Below are 13,991 nucleotides of genomic sequence, written 5' to 3'. Positions count from 1 at the left end.
TAGCCAGGATGGTCTTGATCTCCTGACCTTCTGATACACCCACCTCAGCCTCCCAAAGTGCTGGGATTATAGGGTGAGCCACCCTGCCCAGCCCAGAGTGCCCTTTTTTCAATCCTCCCTGCGATTGGCTATTTTTAGGATCCTGCTGATTGGTGCATTTTACAATTCTCTTGAAAGACAGAAAAGTTCTTCAAGTCCCCACTCAACCCAGGAAGTCCAGCTGGCTTCACCCCTCACTTCTGACGTCATTTTTCACAGAACTAGAAAAAATTATTCTAAAATCTATATGGAATCAAAAAGACCCTGAATAGCCAAAGCAATCCCAAGTGAAAAGAATAAAGCCAGAGGCATCACATTACTGGACTTCAAGCTATACTACAAGGCTACAGTAACCAAAACAGCATGGTATTGGTTAAAAAAAAAAAAAACAAAAACCTATGGTCATATGATCTTTGGCAAGGTTGATAATAACAAGCAAAGGGGAAAGAATACTGTATTCAATAAATTGTGCTAAGATAGTTGGCTAGCTATATGCAAAAGAATAAAACTGGACCCCCACTTTTCACCATATACTAAAATTAACTCAAAATGAATTAAGAATTTAAATGTAACACTTCAAGCTATAAGAATCCTATAAGAAATCCTAGGAAACACCATTCTGGACATTGGCTTTGGGAAAGAATTTATTACTAAATCCTCAAAAGCAATTGCAACAAAACCAAAAATTGACAAATGGGACCTAATTAAAGCCAAGAACTTCTGCACAGCAAAAGAACCTATCAACAGAGTAAACAGACAACTTACAATGGGAGAAAATATTCATAATTTATGCGTCCAACAAAGGTCCAATAACAGAATCTATAAGGAACTTAAACAATTGAACAAGCAAGAAACAAATATCCCCATTAAAAATGGGTAAACGGCTGGGTGAGGCAGCTCACACCTGTAATCCCAGCACTTTTGGAGCCCAAGGTGGGCAGATTATGAGGTCAGGAGTTCAAGACCAACCTGTCCAACATGGTGAAACCCCAACTCTACTAAAAATACAAAAATTAGCCAGGCATGGTGGTGGGTGCCTGTAATCCCAGCTACTTGGGAGGCTTAGGCAGGAGAATCGCTTGAACCCAGGAGACGGAGGGTGCAGTGAGCCGAGATTGTGCCATTGCACTCCAGGCTGGGCAATAGAGCAAGACTCCATCTCAAAAAATAAATACACAAAAATAAAATGGGCAAAACACATAAATAGGAACTTCTCAAAAGAAAACATACAAGTGGCCCACAAACATATTTAAAAAATGCTCAACATCACTAATCATCAGAGAAAAGCAAATGAAAATCACAATGAGATACCATCTCACACCAGTCAGAATAGCTATTACTAAAAAGTCAAAAAATAACATGCTGGTGAGGCTGCAGAAAAACGGGAACACTTACCCCCTGTTGGTGAACATGTAAATTAGTTCAGTTACTGTGGAAAGCAGTTGGAGAGTTGTTTTTTTTTTTTTTTTTTTTTGAGACAGAATCTTGCTCTGTCACCCATGCTGGAGTGCAGTGACACGATCTCAGCTCACTGCAACTTCCGCCTCCCAAGTTCAGGCAATTCTCCTGCCTCAGCCTCCACAGTAGCTGGTATTACAGGCACCCACCACCACACCCAGCTAATTTTTGTGTTTTTAGTAGAGACAGGGTTTCACCATGTTGGTCAGGTTGGTCTCAAACTCCTTACCTAAGGTGATCTGCCCCACTTGGCCTCCCAAAGTGCTGGGATTACAGGTGTGAGCCACTGTGCCTGGCCTGGAGATTTCTCAAATAACTTAAAACAGAACTACCATTTGACTCAGCAATCCCATTACTGGGTATACATCCAAAAGAAAATAAATTATCCTACCAAAAAAACACATGCATTTGTATGTTCATTGCAGCACTATTCACAATACCAATGACATAGAGTCAACCTAGGTGCCCATCAATGGTGGACTGGATAAAGAAAAAATGTACATACTGCAGCTATGGAATATACGCAGCCATAAAAGGAAGTGGGGGTCATGGCGAGGAGGCGGTGGCTCAAGCCTGTAATCCCAGCACTTTGGGAGGCCCAGGCAGACGTCCGAGGTCAGGAGGTAGACCATCGCTTAGTGAAACCCGTCTCTACTAAAAATACAAAAACTAGCTGAAGGTGGGGCCTGTAGTCCCAGCCTTCTCGAGGCAGAGGCAGGAGAATGCGTGAACCGGGGAGGCACCGCGGTGAGCTGAGATCCGGCTACTGCCTCAGCCTGGTGACAAGCTGAGACTCAGAATCTCAAAAAAATGAAGTCATGTGCTTTTGCTGCAATACACGAATGTAGCTGGAGGCTGTTATCCTAAGTGAAATAGCATAGGAACAAAAAATCCAGTGAACTGCTCTCATTTTATAAGTAATGCTCTCGCTTAAGTAGAAGCTAAAAGGCCGGGTAGCGATTGGCTCAAGCCTGTAATCCCAGCACTTTGGGAGGCAGAGGCCAGTGGGATCACGAGGTCAGGGATTCGAGACCATCCTGGCTAACAGGTGAAACCCGTCTCTACTAAAAGGTAAAAACTAGCCCGAGGCGAGGTGGTGGGCATGCTGTAGTCCCAGCTACTCCGGGAGGCTGAGGCAGGAAAATGGCGGGAACCCGGGAGGAGGCTGCAATGAAGCTGAGATCCACGACCCACTGCACTCCAGCCTGGAAGCTGACACAGAGAGACTCCAGATCTCAAAAAAAATAAAAATAAAAAAATAAAAAATAAAAATAAGTAGAGAAGCTAAATAATGAGTATTCATGGATATAAGGATGGCAACAATAGGCTAGGTGCAGTGGCACATGCCTGTAATCCCAGCACTTTGGAAGGCCAAGGCAGGTGGATCACGAGATCAGGAGTTCAAGACCAGCCTGGTCAACATGGTGACCTCATCTCTTCTAAAATACAAAATTAGCTGGTGGTGTGGGGCACCTGTAATTCTAGCTACTTGGGAGGCTGAGGGAGGAGAATTGCTTGAGCGCGGGAGGCGGAGGTTGCAATGAGCTAAGATCGTGCCATTGCACTCCAGCTTGAGCAAAAAGAGTGAAACTGTGTCTCAATAATAATAATAATAATAATCTTACATATGTAATTGGTGTCTCAGAGAACAGGCATAGAGAATGCAGCAAAAACCATATCTGAAGAGGTAATGATTGAGAATTTCCCAAAACTGATGAAAGACATCAACCCACAAATCAGAGAAACTCAATGATATCCAAGACAGATAAATACAAAGAAACCAAAGATAGGGCACCAAACAAATGACTAAAAATCACTGACAGGCCAGGCTGGGGCTCCGCGCCTGTATTCCCCTAACTACTGGGAAGCCCGAGGCGGTTGTGAATCCGCGAGGTTAGGAGATCCAAGCCATCCCACAAGCTAACATGGTGAAACCCGTCTCTAAAAAACCAAAAACAGTTGGCAGCGAGGTGGCCCGAGGCGCCTGTAGTCCCAGCTACTCGAGGAGGCTGAGGCAGGAGAATGGCGTGAGCCCAGGAGGTGGAGTTTGCAGTGAGCCGGGGTCAGCGCCTGCACTCCAGCCCTGAGCCACAGGCCGAACTCCGTCTCAAAAGAAAGAAGGGCCTGGCGTGGTGGTTCACGCCTGTAATTCGAGCACTGTGCGAGGCCCAGGTGGGAGGATCACTTGAGCTCAGGGGTTCAAGATCAGCCTGGGCAACATAGGAGGAAGAAGTCATCGCTACAAAAAGTAATTATAGTATATGTAATAACAAAAATTAGCGGGGAGTGGTGCACGACCTGTGGTCCCAACTACTTTGGAGGATGAAGAGTGGGAGGATAAACTGCCCGAGCCGGGAGGCAGAGGTTACAGTGAGCCTAGGTTGTGCCACTGTACTCCAGCCTGGGCGAGAGAGCAAGACCCTGTTTGAAAAAAAAAAAAAAGAAAAAAAAAGAAAAAAAATCAACAGTAATTGCAGCCATTGTTTAGAAATAAGACTAAACAGCAGGCATTAGTGGCTCAAGCCTGTAATCCCAGCACTTTGGGGAGGCCCGGTAGTGGATCCACCCGAGGTCAGGAGATCAGACCATCCCTGGCTAACACAGTGAAACCCGTCTCTACTAAAAAATACAAAAACCTGGCAGGCTGAGGTGGCTGAGCCTGTGATCCCAGCTACTCGGGAGGAGGCTGAGGTAGAAATGGTAAACCCAGGGCCGAGGAGCTTTACAGTGAGCTGAGATCCGACTACTGCACTAACCTGGGTGATGAAGCCCGAGACTCCGTCTCAAAAAAAAAAAAAAGACTAAACAAAGCTTTCGTTTGGAGAGGAGTACTTTATCTAGAGAGGAGTACTTTATCGTTAACATTGTTTAGAATTTTCTGACACATGGTGATAATTAAAAGCAAACCATCCTGCAGTTGAAAGCCCCGGTATTGTTTTATTTTCATACCATCAATGCATATCCTTATTGTCTACACAGGCTCTCAGCAACACACCCTTGGTATTCCATTGCAGTCACCTCCACTTGATTCTTCCAGATCGAGTATGTTCAAAACTGAACTCATCTTCCGCCATAAATCTGCTATTATTATGTCAGGACCTGTCAGAACAGACTTGTAACTTTGGAAAGCACTCACAGTTGGGGCGGGTAGGACACAGATAAAGAGGCCAATCCCAATACCAGGGTAAGATCAATGGGAAAACCAGAGAGGGGACGCCTGGCCAGGCCTCACGACGTCCAGAGCTGGGATGGGTCTTTAGCTTGAGGGGTGAGCAGGGTCAATGAGGAGAATTAAAGGGGGAGTGTACACACTAGCTGCAGTCCTGAGTTAGCCCTTTTAGAGGTTAAAAGCTGGGAGGGAGCAGGGCTACAGGGGAGTCTCAGAAACCCCTTCGCAGCTCAAAGCCAGCGATTCTGAGGGAGGCTGGGGCTAAGGACGCGGTGACGGTCGGGGGCGGGGCGGCTGCGGGCCGGGGGGCGGGGCGGGAGCGCCCGAAGCGGGGCGGTGCCAGGCCCAGCCCCGCAGGCGGAAGGGCGCGGAGGAGGTGACGCGATAGGCCGGCGCCGGCGTCGCGGCAGCGGCTTCAGAGGAAGCTCGGCGGCTGTGGCCGCGGCGAGCAGGCCGGACGCCTCTTCGCTGGCGGGGCTTCCCCTGGAGCTGACGAAGGCGGGGCCCGCGGTCCAGGCTGCTGCCGCGTCGGGGCCGGTGGCGGGGCAGCTGCCAGGAACGAGGGTCGCAGGTAAGCTGGGACGTGGGCAGCCAAATGACGGATTCAGCGGTCGCCTGGCGGGGCTGGCTGGGGCCATTCCCGCGCCGGTGCGCGCCAGCTCAGCGCCCGGTCCGGAGGCCTCGAGCCGCCCTCCCCCGCCCGAGCCGGAGGCCGCGGTCCGTCTCGGCCACTGCCTGCCGTTCCGGGGGAGGCGCGCGAGCTGGTCCCGAGGGGCCGCTGCCCTGCGCTCTCACTCCAGCCGGGCTGTGCGGCGCAGGCACCGGGGCTGGCGCCCCCCAGCTCCTCACGAAGCCGGGAAAGCTCTGGGAGGAGGAGCGGCTGTCACAGGCCTCCGGCTCCGGCCGCCTTGGAAGTCCGGGTTTCTTATTTGCTCAGACCGCTCTGCCTCCTTCCGGCCTTGGTTCTTTCCCTCGCCCTCCCGGGACCCTTTTCCAGAGAGCCCGGTTGGGCATGAGCGCGGCGGGAGATGTCTTTTCCCTTCAGTCTGCGCTGAGTGGTATCGTCCCCCGCTCTGCGCCCTGTGGCCACTCTGTCGCGGGAGGAGGGATGCGGAGAGGATGTGGGAGTTTTGGACTTAGAGCCAGAATAGCCGAGGTGAAATCCTACCCTGCTGTCTGGTAGTGTTTTTTCATCTCATGCTAGACATTTCGACCTTTTTCACCCCAGGTAAAGTGGGACTTTCTTCTACCAATATAAATTATAATGTTTGGAGAATTAAACGAAGAAAGCAGACGTTATGAAATGTTTTGAGAATCTGGTTAAATTTAAGAATATCCAGGACACTTCATGATAGGTTCCTAATTCTGTTGTTTTGTGTTTTGCCCGGAATAACTAAGCTTGGTATGGAGAAGGGTGCCCGGAGATGCCAGGCGCTTGTGTGGTCAGAGCCTAACTGCAGTCTCTGTTTTGGGTGGGCAGCATCAGGAAGAAACCAGACTCTCTCCTAGCCATCCACATGTCTCACGCTTGTTGATAGCACATTATTGGTATAAGGGATGGCTTGTATCAGTTGTGATCTTTACTCAACGTAGCTTTTTTCCCAGGGCATCATTTCTAGGAGAAAAGCTTGGTTTGTAGGGGAGGGTGATGGGGAGGGGGGCTTCATTTACACCTTGGCTCACAATTTTTTTTTTTTGGCGAGGGGACCGGGTCTCACTGTAACAGGCTGGAGTGCAATGGCGCGATCTTTTTGGCTCACTGCAACCTCCGCCTCCCGGGTTCAAGAGATTCTCCTGCCTCAGCCTCCAGAGTAGCTGGGATTACAGGTTCCCGCCATCACACCTGGCTAATTTTTGTATTTTTAGTAGACACGGGGTTTCACCATATTGGCCAGGCTGGTCTCGAACTCCTGAGCTCAAGTGATCTACCTGCCTTGGCCTCTCAAAAGTGCTGGAATCTGCCAGTCGCGGTGTCTGACGCCAGTAATCCCAGCACTTTGGGAGGCGGAGACGGGCGGATCACCTGAGGTTGGGAGTTTGAGATCAGCCTGACCAACATGGTGAAACCCCATCTCTACTAAAAATACAAAATTAGCCAGGCGTGGTGGCGCAGGCCTGTAATCCCAGCTACTCGGAAGGCTGAGGCAGGAGAAGAGCTTGAACCCGGGAGGAGAGGTTGCCGTGAGCTGAGATCACGGCATTACACTCCAGCTTGGGCAACAAGAGCAAAACTCCCTATCAAAAAAAAAAAAAAAAAGGTGATGGGGTTACAGGCATGAGTTACTGCGCCTAGCCTATATCACTTGGTAAATTAGCCCTTTTTTTTGGGTAGGCTATTATGTGAATCCTTCAAAAATCATAGAAAAATTGAAATTTAACAGTATTTTGCTTTTATTCTAGCTTGTCATAAACCCAGTGCTCTATACACAGGCCTGCCTTTCTGCCTCCTCTATCCTGGCATGCATGGCCTTACTTCGTGTTATTAGCCAGCTTCCTATGGAGCTCAGTTTGGGAACAGGGGATTCTGTGCTTCTCTAGTTGCCAAACATCTGATTGAAGTAGATCACCTTGGCATTCGCGATATTAAGCATGTCTTTGCGAGGTTTTAGTTCCTGTTTCTTTTCCGGGTTAGATTATACTCTGTCACGTATTTAAAGAATTTAGTAGACGCTTAGGAGGGGTCAACTGATAAGGTGGTCACAGTGTTTCACATGTATTTTTCTTACCCATTATGGTGAAACCCTTGTGACTTTTTTTTGGGGGTGGGTAATATTTTCAAAATTAGGGTAAATAGGCCATGAGGCTGAGTTGCGCATTCTCTTTTAGGGAAATACATTCATTCTCAAAGTATTCTTTGGTAGCCTTCTCATTGCTTTAGCAATTCCTACTCTATTATTAGTAGAGCCGGAAATGGACCTTATATTACAGATTCTCCAAATATACTAAATTATGTTTTCTCTAAAATGATCATGTTTATAGCATGTTGATTTTCTTTTTTCTTTTCTTTGAGACAGAGTTTCACTCTTGTTGTGCAGGCTGGAGGCAACGGCTCGATCTCAGCTCGCTGCAACTTCCGCCTCCTGGGTTTAAGTGATTCTCCTGTCTCAGCCTCCCAAGTAGCTGGGATTAGAGCGCCCACCACCATGCCTAGCTAATTTCTGTATTTTTGGTGGAGACGGGGTTTCACCATGTTGGCCAGGCTGGTCTTGAACTCGTGACCTCAAGTGATCTACCTGTCTTGGCCTCCCAAAGCGCTGGGTTTACAGGTGTGAGCCACCATACCCAGTCAGCAGCATGTTGATTTTCTACAACCAGATGACAAAGGACATCCTGAAGTCACTGATTTAAAAAGTCATGTTGGCCTGGTGCGGTGGCTCATGCCTGTAATCCCAGCACTTTGGGAGGCCAAGGTGGGTGGATCACGAGTCAGGAGTTTGAGAATAGCCTGGCCAACACAGTGAAACCCCGTGTCTACTGAAAATACAAAAAAAAATTAGCTGGGCATGGTGGCGGGCGCCTATAATCCCAGCTACTCGGGAGGCTGAGGCAGGAGAATCGTTTGAACCCATGAGGCGGAGGTTGCAGTGAGCCGAGATTGCACCATTGCACTCCGGCCTGGGCAACAGGGTGAGACTCTGTCTCAAAACAAAAAAACAAGTCATGTTAACACATAGGTTGTCTAATATATTCAGAGTCTAGAGAGACCTGGTATGTATCTGAGAAACCAAATAGCTGAATCTCTAAAATTTTATTTTTGTGTCTGAAATACCTTAATTCTGAAGTTTTAATTGATGTTGAATTTCAGATTCTGACAGGAGACAAATAGAGGTATATGTGAAGGGTTAGTATGAACCCAGGGTTACAGTTTCAATCTAAACTGATACTGCAGATTTAACATTGAAACAAAGCAGCTCTAGGGAGTTGTAACAACCTAGCAAAAAGTGAAGGTTAGAAGTCGCTGACTGGCTCTTGAGGCAGTCTTCTGACTCTCAAACTACTTGAGACTAAAATTTTCAAGAATTTTTTAACTTAATTTTTTAAAGATATAATTTATGGCTTGGCGCAGTGGCTGTCGCCTGTAATCCCAGCACTTAGGGAGGCTGAGGCCGGTGGATCACCTGAGGTCAGGAGTTTGAGACCAGCCTGGCCAACATAGTGAGACCCCGTCTCTACTAAAAATACAAAATTTACCTGGGCGTAGTGGCACACACTTGTACTCCCAGCTACTCAGGAGGCTGAGGCGGGAGAATCTCTTGAACCTGGGAGGTGGAGCTTGCAGTGAGCCGAGATCAGGTCATTGCACTTCAGCCTGGGCGACACAGTGAGACTCCGTCTCAAAAAAAAAAAAAAAAGATACAGTGAAATACATAGACTTTAAGGGTTTTTGTTTTTTAAAGCATATGTACACAAAATGGAAGACAGAAAAACAGCAAAAACATTTTGGAAGTTGGAATGCAGATTGATTTAAGCAGTCCGCCCGCCTTGGCCTCCCAGGGTGCTAGGATTACAGGCTTGAGCCACCACACTTGGCCGATACAACTTTTTCATAGTGAAGCTTCAGTTAACCTGTACAGTGGCTGCGCTGTGAACTTTCACCCAAATATTGGGCTCGTTAAGGGGCTGTTCAGGCTTGGGGCTGTCCTAGGGTCAGTGAGTATCTATCTAACAAGAGTGTAAACCTCACTTCTGTTTCCCTTGTGTGTGTGTGTTTTATCTTTGAAGGAATGTTGGTATTTCGTCAATATGAACATACAGCAGCATGGCTGGGAATACAGGGGCAGAAATGTAAAGGAAACCGATGTGAAGTTTGCTTTTAATTCCTGGGCCGTTTTATTTGAGAACCTTCAATGGCAGTGTCTTGTCATTGCTCCAGGGTCAGATTCCCTAAAGAAGGGACCTCCTACTTGGAGAGTACAAATTGGGCTTCCAGCAGTCTGGTTGCTAAACTGAGGGAAAGGCTGAAGGTCTTAGCATTCATTTTATAAACACTCATTCATGTTCATTTAACTCAACTATTTTCAGTAAGATGACCTCATTCTCAGCTGGACCAGTTGAAAAGCGTTCCAGTCCAGGAATTCTTTGTTTTTACATAGGATTGTTTTAAGCTGCTACATGTGGTTAGTGGCTGCCATATTGGATAGTAGAGCTGCACTATCCAATATGGTAGCCACTGGCCATGTGTAGCAGCCTAAATCTAAATAATTAAAATTAAAGGTTTTTGATAGTAGAGCTGCACTATCCAATATGGTAGCCACTGGCCATGTGTAGCAGCCTAAATCTAAATAATTAAAATTAAAGGTTTAGTTCCTCACTTGCACTAGACACATTTCAAGTGCTTAATGGCCACATTTGCCCAGAGGCTACCATACTGGGTAAGACCTTTTATTGGGCTGTGCTGCTGTAGTTTAGAGAAGAAGACTCCAGGTTTCTTCAACGATGGGTAGGGGATAGTTGGCTGGTTTTGTGGCGTGTGGGAGGATATTTAAATCATTTGACCAATCCTTTTATTTTTAGCATCATATTCACATTCACATCCCTCTGTAGAACAATTCCTGACCTGTTTTGAGGTATTGTTCTTTAAATTGCTTTCCTCCCTGCAAGCTTGAGATTTAACTTTTTTTTTTTTTTTTTTTTTGAGACAGAGTCTCGCTCTGTTGCCCAGGCTGGAGTGTAGTGGCATGAACTTGGCTCACTGCAACCTCCACCTCCCAGGTTCAAGCAGTTCTCCTGCCTCAGCCTCCCAAGTAGCTGAGATTACAGGTGCATGCCACCATGCCCTGCTAATTTTTGTATTTTAGTAGAGATGGGGTTTGCCAAGTTGGCCAGGCTGGCCTCAAACATCTGACCTCAGGTGATCCGCCCGCCTCAGCCTCCCAAAGTGTTGGGATTACAGGCGTGAGCCATGGCATCCGACTGATATTTATTTTTATTTATTTATTTATTTATTTGTTTGTTTTTTCTTAAGACAGGGTTTCACTCTTGTTGCCCAGGCTGAAGTGCAATGGTGTGATCTTGGCTCACCGCAACCTCCACCTCCTGGGTTCAAGCGATTCTCCTGCCTTAGCCTCCTGAGTAACTAGGATTAAAAGCATGCACCCATCATGCCCGGCTAATTTTTGTATTCTTAGTAGAGATGGGGTTTCTCCATGTTGGTCAGGCTGGTCTTGAACTCCCAAACCCAGGTGATCTGCCTGCCTCGGCCTCCCAAAGTGCTAGGATTACAGGCGTGAGCCACCGCGCCCAGCCCCAACGAAGATTTAACTTCTTTAGATCTTTAAGTCAATCCACGTTCCAACTTTCAAAATGTTTTTGCTGTTGTTTGGTCTTCTATTTTGTGTATGTATGCTTTAAAAAACAAAAGCCCTTCAGTTTTATGTATTTCACTGCAAGTGAATTATATCTTTAAAAAATTAAGTTAAAAAATTCTTAAGATGTTGATCAAAGGATGGAAAAGTCTCAGATTGGAGGAATAACTTTTAGTGATCTATCCCATTGCATGGGAACCACAGTTTAGAATGAAGGCCAGACACGGTGGCTTAACGCCTGTAATCGCAGCACTTTGGGAAGCTGAGGCAGATCACCTGAAGTCAGGAGTTCGAGACCAGCCTGACCAACATGGTGAAACCCCGTCTCTACTGAAAATACAAAATTAGCTGGGCATGGTGGCGCATGCCTGTAATCACAGCTACTTGGGAGGCTGAGGCAGGAGAATCGCTTAAACCCTGGAGGTGGAGGTAGTAGTGAGCCGAGATCATCCATTGCATTCCAGCCTGGGCAACAAAAGCGAAACTCTATCTCAAAAACCAAAAAAAAAGAAAAAAAAGTGTATATTTCAAAATTGTTAAGAACAACAGATTTTTATTGTTCTCATGACAAAACATAAAGTTGGTGAGGTGATGAATATGCTAATTAGCTTTATTGAGCCTTTCTACAGTGTATATATAGATCAAACCATGACATTGCATTCCATAAATATACACAATTATTTGTCAATTAAAAATATGTAAATTACAACCTGGCCAACATGGTGAAACCCGCTTTCTACTAAAAATATGAAAATTAGTCAGTCCTGGTGGCACACTCCTGTAGTCCCAGCTATTTGGGGGGCTGAGGCTGGAGAATCCTTGAACCTGGGAGGCGGAGGTTGCAGTGAGCTGAGATATGCCACTGCACTCCAGTCTGGGTGACATAGTGAGACTCCATCTCAAAAAAAAAAAAATTAATTTTAATTAGTTATTTAGGGATGGGTCTTGCTATGTTGTCTAGGTTGGTCTCAAACTCTTGCCCTCAAAGGATCCTTCTGCTTCAGCCTCTTGAGTAGCTGGGATTACAGACATGTACCATGGTGCCTGGCTGGTTTTTTCTTTTAAAAAATTAATTTATTCGCTCACATCTGTAATCTTAGGTACTCAGAAGGCTAAGTCAGGAGGATCACTTGAGCCTGGGAGTTTGGGGCTACAGTGAGCCATGGCAGACAGAATGAGACCTTCTTTTAAAAAAAAAAAAAAGAAAAAAGATTAAGGGAAATTTTTTTATTCTTAATGAAGTTTTAGGAGGGAATGATGGTAAAATGTGTCTGCTTAATCTTCAGTCTTTATCCACAAGTAAAGTACTTCATCAGAATTTAAACACGTATAAGAATCTCCGTTAAAAAATGTTTCAGCTTTACCCGGGCTTCCTGAGCAATTTTTATGTATCGCCTTCTTTATTCCACCTTGGTTTTTGTCCTTTCCCTTGTACTAAAATTTCTCCTGCAAATGTCAAGAGAATTCAGTGAACACTTTTAATCCTTATCTAGCTTGACTCTCAACAACCTTTGACCATTTCCCTCTTTTTAGAAACTTGTTCTAGCTTTGCTGATACCACCTTTACCTGATTTTCCACCTTATCTCCCTGGTCATTCCTTTTCACTTTCCTTTGCTTAGTCTTCTTTCTTTATCTCACTCTTAAATCCTGGAGTTCCACCTGGGCACACCTGTATTCCCAGCACTTTGGGAGGCTTAGTTGGGCGGATCACCTGAGGTCGGCAGGTCGAGACCAGCCTGAGCAACATGGAGAAACCCGTCTCTACTAAAAATACAAAATTATCTGGGCGTGGTGACACGTGCCTGTAATCCCAGCTACCTGGGAGACTGAGGCAGGAGAATTGCTTGAACCCAGGAGGCGGAGGTTGCAGTGAGCGGAGATCATGCCATTGTGCTCCAGCCTGGGCAACAAGAGTGAAACTGCCTCTCAAAAAAAGAAAAAAAAATCCTGGAGTTCCTTGGGATATTGCCCTAGGGTACATTCTCTTCTACCTTTTGCAAATTTTTTCTAAGTGATCGTATCATTTTCTATAGCTTTGGTTACTCTTAAGCTGAAAACTGGAATTCACATGATGTCCTCTTTTCAGAATTCTTGAACTGTGTATCCAATGGTATATATCCACTTGGATTTCTAATGGTCATCTCAAATTCAACATGTGAAAGACTAAAGGCATAGTCAGTATAACCTTCCCCTAATCTATCTCCATCTGTATTTCATATCAGTGATACCACTATCTACCTAGTAACTGATACTGGAACTTGTACTCCCTACAGATAGGCTTTTGACAAATGACAGATCCTTTCTGTGTCCTGAAGATTGATTCACTTCGCTACATCCTCCCAGTTTTTCAGTCTAAGAAACTGTCACACTGTGTCTGCATTGATTTACCTGTAACAAACTTCTAATGGGTTTCTTCTGCTGTGACCTTCTCCTAGGCATTCTGCACATTGCAGGTAGAATGATTTTTTTCAAGAATGTGAATCAGATCTTTGTCTTTCAGTGGCTTCATACCAACCTTATGTTAAGTATCACCGTCATGAATTTAGCTCTTCTGTTCCTTACCTACCTCTTTGGTGCCTGTGTTACTGAAGTTATTTCCGTTCCTTGGAATACTGAATTCTCTCTCTTGCCTAGTAACTCTTGCTCATCATTTGTCTCAGCTGAAAAATAATTTCTTCAGAGAAAAAATAATTTCTTCAGAGAGGTGTTTCCTGACCCTTTTGCCAGATATTTCCGTTGTACCCTGAATGTGACTCTTTTTTTTTTTTTTTTTTTTGAGACAGAGTCACCTAAGCGAGAGTGCAGTGGTGTGATCATAGCTCAGTGAAACTTTGACCTGCCATGCTCAAGCGATCCTTCCACCTCACCCTCCTGAGTAGATGGGAACACAGGCATGTACCACCACTTTTGACTAAGTTTTTCTTTTTTATTTTTTTTTTGGAGACAGGATCTCCCTGTGTTGCCCAGGCAGGTGATCTTGAACTCCTGGGCTTAAGCGATACTCCACGTCTGCCTCCCA

General features: G+C 45.8%; 1 protein-coding gene and 1 long non-coding RNA gene across 6 annotated transcripts in view; one reads left to right on the top strand and one right to left on the bottom strand.

Annotated features, from left to right (window-relative positions):
- Positions 1-4,424: 4,424 nt before the first annotated feature.
- On the bottom strand, positions 4,425-4,760 carry LOC108584414. Its single transcript, XR_001899440.2, has 2 exons — positions 4,678-4,760; positions 4,425-4,596 (listed from the first exon to the last, which is right to left on the bottom strand). It is a non-coding gene; the product is annotated as an uncharacterized LOC108584414 (long non-coding RNA).
- A 259-nt stretch (positions 4,761-5,019) lies between these two features.
- The window catches only part of SENP5 (SUMO specific peptidase 5), a 70,112-nt gene continuing 61,140 nt past the window's right edge, over positions 5,020-13,991 (top strand). For 3 of the 5 annotated variants that reach the window (XM_009202023.4, XM_021935063.2, XM_009202022.4), the window contains exon 1: positions 5,025-5,237. The gene's annotated coding sequence lies outside the window, so the exon portion shown is untranslated. Of the gene's footprint in view, positions 5,238-13,991 lie in introns of all 5 variants that reach the window. The other 2 variants (XM_031663928.1, XM_003895321.5) reach the window with 2 other exon arrangements.

Source organism: Papio anubis, chromosome 2 (assembly GCF_008728515.1).
Source record: "Papio anubis isolate 15944 chromosome 2, Panubis1.0, whole genome shotgun sequence".
In the NCBI taxonomy this organism is placed as follows: Eukaryota; Metazoa; Chordata; class Mammalia; order Primates; family Cercopithecidae; genus Papio; species Papio anubis.
This window is presented reverse-complemented; position numbering and strand designations above follow the sequence as displayed.